The sequence below is a fragment of the Adiantum capillus-veneris genome, chromosome 18 (assembly GCF_014529385.1).
Source record: "Adiantum capillus-veneris isolate H3 chromosome 18, ASM1452938v2, whole genome shotgun sequence".
In the NCBI taxonomy this organism is placed as follows: domain Eukaryota; kingdom Viridiplantae; phylum Streptophyta; class Polypodiopsida; order Polypodiales; family Pteridaceae; genus Adiantum; species Adiantum capillus-veneris.
In genome coordinates, this window is record NC_140948.1 from 119,313,112 (window position 1) to 119,321,313 (window position 8,202).

Sequence of the window (8,202 nt, forward strand, 5' to 3'; positions counted from 1 at the left end):
TTGTTGCTTAGGGAACACGGTGTCTGTAATCTGGATCTTCCTAGGTGCTGGTTCTAGATCCCTTTGGGTATTTCTACCAAACTGCTTAATTGCTTGACTCGCTCAATCTCCTCTTTAGGGTTTGGATAAGTTCCTATCTTCTTCTTGGATCCTGGCCATTGTGGCTCATGAAGATCTTCCTTGTTGGTTTCTATCTTAGTGGTCGTTTTGGTCTCCATGGTTTCACCTGAATCAGAATCCTCTTCAGCGTCGTTCATATATATGGGGTCGTCACCAGTCCCTATGTTGATCTTTGAATTGGGGTCTCACTTCGCTGCTTTTTGCGATCTCTTCCTTCGTGTTTTCTTCTTTTTCTGAGATTGGGCAATTGATGCCGTGTCTCTTTCCTCATGAATATAATTTTGTCTTTGGAGCATCGATCGTGTGAGTACGTTCATTGGTACCACATGTGTACTTTGTGATGGCTCCTCGGTAACTACAATCAAGCTTAATGGCGTGATCTTTTGTGCATTTGGATTATCTGGACATTGGGCAATCAAATGATCTATGCCACATTGAAAACACATGACTATCGGCATTATAGACGTGCTCGCTTGATTGGTTTGCATTAGTGTGGCATTCTTTTCTAGCCTAATAGGACACTTAGCTACACAATGTGGACCTCCACACTCATAGCATTGAAGAGGTGGTCTCTTAGCAGTGTAATTGTATTTTAGCCTCTTGCCGCAAGAGCAGCTACTTGATATACAGGTTTGACTTGTCCCAATAGTCCTCCATGTAGTATTGTGGACTTTCTTCAAGCACATCCATCCCATAGGCAATATTCGGGTCCATATCTTCCTCACAGCCTTCCAAACAAGCAATAGATGACTCACAACCCACTTGATTCACATAAGTGATTCTCGGATGTGGTGGTTGCGGTCTTAGCACTGGATGTGGTAATGGTGTTTGAACAACATTTTGGGCCCTATGGACCATGTGTTGTGTGGTTTGTTCAAGAGGTGGGGCCAGCATTAATGCAGGCACTCGAGATGTGTCTGTCCATGCTAAGGTTGGTCTATTGGCCATCGCGCGCTTAAATTCTATGCAATCCTTAGCTTGATGACCATACCTTCCACAGGCATTGCAATTCCTATTGAATTTTACTATAAAAGTAGGACATTCACTGGTACTATGAAGTCCATAGCATACTGAGCACCATTGTTGCTCCCTTCTTGGATATATATGATTGTTTTGCGGAGCACGATTGTCTCTAAGACTCTCTTGAATAGCCTTGGTGAGATCTGCTAAAGTCATCTCAGATATCTTTGGCTCCTTAGCAATAGGCTTTACGGTCATTGGCTGATGCTTTGATGCTTGCGAGCTAATAGATTTAGGCTCAACAGACACTCTTTCTCCTTGAATCATTAAATTATCCTCCAATTGGATCGCATTGGTGGTGATTGCTTCCCAAGTGGTGATACCTCTAATGACTAGGCCATTGTAGATATCCTCATGTCGTAACCCCCTAATGAATCTATCAAGCAATTGATTATTATTGAAGCGCTCATTTGGATTACAACGAGAATTCAAATGCTTCAAGTGAATAATAAAGTCTCTCACCGACTCTCCTTCCTCTCGTTGGGCTTTCTGGAGCTGAGAGGCTACACCCCAAAGCACTCCCTCTCGTATGTATTGTTTCAAGAACAGTCTCCTAAGAGTAGGGTAAATCGTTTTTTCTTCCACCCATAGGGTTCTATAACCAATCCTCTGCCTTCCCACTTAAGGTTAGGCTTAAAGCATTACTCTTATGCAGGTCATTGTGTTCTCCTATAGAATCGCATATTTGTTCAAACACTTCAATATGCTCTCTCACATCCCGTCTCCACTAATTTTTTGTGTGAGCTTGGCTATTTGTACTGCCTTACTTCTAGGCTCTCTATCAGGCCTCTTACGCATATTCTCAGCAATAGATCGACCGATAGCTTGAGCAAATGTTGCCAAGTCACCTAAGTGAGCAGGCATTGTGGGTGAAGGCGCTCCAGAGACTACATATGGAGTAGGTATTGGCATTGGGCTTGGCGCATAGGAAGCCCTTGGGTTCCACGTTGGGTACGATGTTGTGTCATGTGGTGGCCCAAGGTTCATATGGGTGGCCTTAGGCATAATAGATGTCGGATGTGGCATGCTAATGCTAGCTGGTATAGTCCCATGGAAATAAGACCTTGGGTGTTGTGGTTGTGGAGCATAGGTAGTTGAAACAATGGGAGGGGTAGGGACTACATGAGTGCGATGACCCATAGGTACATACGATTGGTACACACTTGTAGGTATTGCTGCAAGCATTGAGCTACCATGTAGTGGTGCTTTACTAATAAATGAGGTCCATGGCGTGTTTCTCGACATGCCCATCATTGGGGTAGGCATGGTAGCCGTGGTGTCATCAAGGGAAAGATGAGTTAGACTTGGAAAGGTAAAGCTATCACTTGTGGGCTCAGATTGCACCGAGACCCCTGGAGAAACAACATATGGGGGATCCATCGGACTTACCGAGGGAGTCTCCATTTGCGATAAGGTCAGTTGTTTAGCCTTTCCTGTATCCAAGAATCTCATGAGACCCGTTGAAGGCATGTTGATCCCCTTGTTCTGTCTCTCTAACTCAATGACCCTATGGATGACCTCACAAACTCTTTGTTGTTGATCCTCCACACTAGTAGCACCCATTGTGGATTGTAGGATATCTAACAAACCCACGTGATAGGTATGACTTGTGTATAGGTCGGTTAGAGTTTCTGTTTATGGTTCGTACTCCCAGTTCTCATTTAGGAACGCTCCATCTAAGCTTGAGGTGCTAGGGGTGTCCTTTGAGCTAGATGCAATGTTGCTTTCTAGGGGTTGGCCCTTAGCGGTTGCTAAGTCATGAGCACTCGATTGCTCTCCTAGCAAGGATATTGACATAGGGGCTTTCGCTTTTAACTCTCTTCGTTGCTCCGCCTTGTGTAAGCTCTCAATTTCCTTTTTCCTTGCTGCAAGGATATACCGCTCAACCTCTTGCACTTCGGCAAGGCTTCTACCATCAAGTGATATAACCTCAGAGGGGAATAATTCTGAAGAGTCGGGGGGTGGAGTATTCACAAGCACATTCTCTAAGGGCATAGGGTCTATGTTGGTCATGGATGGAGAATTTACTTCCCCACCCCCTCATTTACATCATTAGCTCCATGTTCGGAGAGAGAGAATTATTTTGTCTATGAGAGAGAGCTCTATGCCATAATTTACGCTTTACGAAAGTGGCGACACTATTTATATGGTGCCGAGTTTGAAGTAGTTTTTGACCATTAGAGTATCAAATGGTTTACTACTCAAACAGACTTGAAGGGCCGTAAAGCTAGATGGGTAGAAATCCTTCAAGATTATGATTGTAAGCTACGATATCGCAAGGGGCGATATAATGTAGTAGCGGATGCACTAAGTCGGATGCCTCAGATTAATTCACTTGCGTTCACGGAACTAAAGAGTGGATTTTTGGATTCATTACGTGGAAAGTGTGCACAAGATCACTCATATGCTAAAGTGTGGAGTGCAGTTTTAAAAAGGGATCCCTCACACTCACATGTCTCTGCACGTGCAGATAGAAACTCCAACACACAGAGCTCCACCCCTACTCAGGAAGAGCTTAAGCGATGGAAGAATTTTTCCATTGATGATGGCTACTTACTCCACAAAGGTAGAGTATGTGTGCCAAAGGATTCAGACACTAGGTGCCAAATATTATTTGAGTGTCACGATAGTCCAAGTGCTAGTCATCCAGGTATCCGTAAGACGTATGCCTTAGTTCGACGGCAATTTTATTTGCCGGGCTTACATCATGATGTTCAAGAGTACGTACTAAACTGCCAACAGTGCCAAGTTAATAAGACAGAGCGCCTCAAGGTAGGTGGCCTTTTACATCCTTTAGAGATTCCACAAGGTAAGTGGGAGAGTATCTCTATGGATTTTGTAGTAGGACTACCTACTACAAATCGTGGCCATGATGCCATTTGGGTAATTGTAGACCGTCTCACAAAGATGGGTCGATTCATTTCCACTAAGACTACGGTTATGACACCAGAATTAGCACGGCTATTTGTAGAGCATATATATAAACTCTATGGTCTTCCAGCTAGTATCATTAGTGACAGAGATCGAAAGTTCGATAATCACTTCTGGAGAGCTGTGTTCCAAAAGTTGGAAACTAAACTTAATCTAAGTACGACTGATCATCCAGAAACGGATGGTCAAACAGAAAGAGTTAATCAAGTGCTAGAGGATATGCTACGAGCATACGTTAGCAAGAACAACAGCAACACAGTCATGTACACACTAGGAAACACAAAGATTACCTCTAGGAGGCACATCAGTGGGAAGAGGCACCAACCCTTATTGAACACAATCAAACAACATAAGGAACCTAGCCTAATTATTTGCACTCCCCCTAAAGAGTCAAGGGAATAGAATATTCAATAGAGGAGAAACACTTAGATCCACAACCCAACCTAGATGAGAACCTTGTTATAGAAATACCTATTAACAAGTTGGGACAATACTTTGAGGGTGATGAATCCAATGCGACCATACCAATCACTACTAAGGGATTAACTGTGAAGGGAATCCTTGATGGTGGCGCTGGGGTTAGCATTGTGACTAAAAATTGATGGGAAACTATGGGAAGACCTCACCTTGCGACCACAACCATAGTAGTGAAGATGGCCAATCGGTCTGTTGTTAAACCTATTGGGATGCTAGAAGATCTCAAGATCAAGGTCTGCGGACATAAAATAAGGATTACCTTCATTGTTATGGATTTCTCCAAACACACTATGGCATCGGAGATGATCTTAGGACGTCCTTTCATGAGGGAAGCAAAAATGGTGCATGACTGGTCTAAAAACCATGTCTACTTGCACTTCCAAGATTCGGTCATTCGAGTGGATCTTGTAACTGGTCGAGCACATCCTCTAGGAAACAGGTTTATAATTGATCATAAATCTGACACCATAGTTCACTCGGCCGCATTGCAATATTGTTACACGTGTAAAGCGGACACTGATGTTGGGGAAGATTCTCCTTATATGGATGTACTACCTGGGTTGACTGAGTCGGACAATGTGGATTGGGTCCACCTAGCAGCAACCATAGACACTTTGGGAAACAGGGGGACGACCTGGGTAACACCTGAGGGGGATGAAATGCCACCACTCATACCCTTAAATATGCTAGAAGCAATGCATATAGCTTCTGACAACTCATCCTAATATAACAAAGAAAACATACAAGTGGGTCCCTAAAGCTTCTTTAGCGACCATAGCTGATGCTAAAAACAGAAGCCTTGTAAGAAACATGCCATTGGCCCCAAGAAATGTAAAGAAACATTGCGTTGGATTTCTAGAAAACTATTGGAAGCCCAAGGCTACTATAAAGAAAATGATCAAATCTGGGTGCCAAAACGTAAATTGTGCTCTTACTTGTCACTGGGCCCATGTGAGCTCTATCCTGTGGCTCCAAAACAAATTGAAGATCGCAGAAAGGAAAAAATCACGGAATGCTACACACCTTCTCCAGAGCTAGTTTGGGTACTGAAGAAAGAACAATTTGTTCCACCTAGCTCAGGAATAGTGAAATCAAATGAAGCTTCTTGCTCTTTGTGTAGTTCTTATACGAAAATAGAAGCTTCAACACAACCTCCACCTACCATTGTACATATCCATACAAGCAAGAAAGAGTTTGCACCTCCCGTTGTAAGTTCACCACCTACAAGAATGTTGAAAATAAAATCATGGGAGAGTACCTTACCACCCTTGCAACTAGATGAAATGCATAGGGCGATCGAAAACTATTGGTTAAAGCCTTCACCCATAACAACTTGGAACAATTGGTTTCAAAAGGTGACGACATCATTCCAAAAGGTATGATCTACCCAAGGAAGAGGGGAGTGTTTGCTGACATCCATCATTCACTTGCTTCCCTCTCAACCTTCCTCCCTGACCTCTCAATCTCCAATCTTTGGGAATGTATATATAAAGCCTTATACTCACAAAAACAAGATAAAAAAGTAAAAGAGCAAGAGCCATAACACAAAATCATAAAAACACATTATGCACAAGAACACGACCCTTGTAATATTTGCACTCTAACCATCATCTATTTGCGTGTACAGATATGGCTAGTACGCTAGAGTGTAACCACATCGCAATCCATGTTTCTCCACCTCCAAATTCAAAGATATTTTGTGAAAAAGAATCCTCTCAGCCTCACCTACAAGTTGGTCTAATCACCGATTGGAAAAGTTTTCCAGCCTGGATCGCGATCCATGTACCCAACTGTGCTAGGAGTATGCAAATTTTGGCCCACAACAAAATATCAACTAGGAGATGTCAGCCTGAAAATTTGGGTGCAAATTGACCCCATCATCTCTGTCATGGTCTCTTCAATTTTCATACCTTCTCTCATGTCAATCATGTCTACAGCTATCTCTATCATCATGTTGAAGAAGAGGAATTACATAGAACCAGTGGTGATACATAGAACTAGTGGTGATAGTGGACATGATGGTTACTTCTCAATCAAGGGGAAGGGCATGCATCCTATGTATGCCCATCATAGGGAGAACAAGGCGAGCCCGGTCCGTGCCTATTAAAATCACCATCCGTGTGACTACAATCTCTTTTATATTCATTTTGTTTGTAATGGTCTCTTCATCTTTCGTACCTTCTCTCATGTCAATCATGTCTATTGCAATCCATATCATCATGTTGAAGAAGAGTAACAACACATAAGCAATGGTGATGGTAGACATGATGGTTATGGCTCAATCAAGGGGAAGTGCAGGCATCCTATGTATGCCCATTTTAGGGATAATAGGGAAAGCCTAGCACCTACTTGCTAATGGCCTTGGCCGCCACCACCTCCACCTACCTACCGCACCACCATGCCCTCATCGCTCACCAACTCCTCCTATGCTCCCCCCTCTTATAATCATACTCAGAGTCTCTTGTTCCCGCCCACCCTTGAGGTCCTCCTTAGAGTCTCCTACTCTCGCCCACCTTTGAGGTCCTCCTCACTATTATCATCATCGTTTATTGCTTACTAGATGTTTGTCTCTAGATTGCAAGTTGTTTCCTATTGGGCAAGGTCACTGAGGACTAGCCAATGCTAGCAATTTGTCACAACATCCGATGTTGACTTCCAAATTTGTGTAGGACTTTGAAATGAGAGAGCAACCCATCTTCATCGGCTTTTGCATCATGCATGCATTGCTTTTTGGCATTGATAATGATAGATCAAGCTTGAGCTCCTAGCATGCAATTTGGGTGGAGGTTAATAGCCTAGATCGTGCCAAGCAACCATATCCATTAGCCTCAACAAAAGTAAAAATTTCATTAGGCTATCGTCACTATCACTGCTAGCATATCCATTGTATCTATCCACTCCTTTAATTAGCATCCCTATGGTTATGATACCTTCACTTCTAGCATATCCATTGTATCTATCCACTCCTTTGATCAACATCCTTATGGCTATGATCCCTTCTTCTTTGACCTCTATGCCCATCATTTTCATCATTGCTAGTAGCATATCCATTGTATTGATTCTTGCGATCATTGTTCTCTGAGTGAGTCCTTCGATCACTGTTCTTGTGGCTACGATTCCTTTTATATTCATTCTCTCACTGCCATGATCTCTTTATCTTTCATACCTTCTATCATGTCAATCATGTCTACTATGATCTGTATTATCGTGCTGAAAGAAGAGGAGAACCACATGAGCAATGGTGATGGTAGGTAGTATAGCAAAAGTTAGTGCAGTAGTCAGGCATGATGATAGTTGCCAAAGTGATGACTTTTGGTGGAGCAACCAAAAATCTTAACACCATTCTCTTTAGTGACATTTGTGTTGGGCAAGGTCAATGATGAACTATGTTAACACTTCGTCAGAATGACCACTATTGGCTTCCGGCTCCCTAAATATGTACCATTGAAATGACCGACAACTAATCTCAAGCTTTCAACCCATCGTCACCCTCTAGATGTTGAAAAGCATGTGTGAGTGCTTTTATGCACTAATATTAAAAAACAATGCATGCAAAGAAGCGTGAGATAGTCTAAGGCATGTAGAACTGCGAGGAGTTCCTTTTCATATATGTTTAGAGCTTGCTCAACTGGGTCGAGCCTTCGACTTTCATAT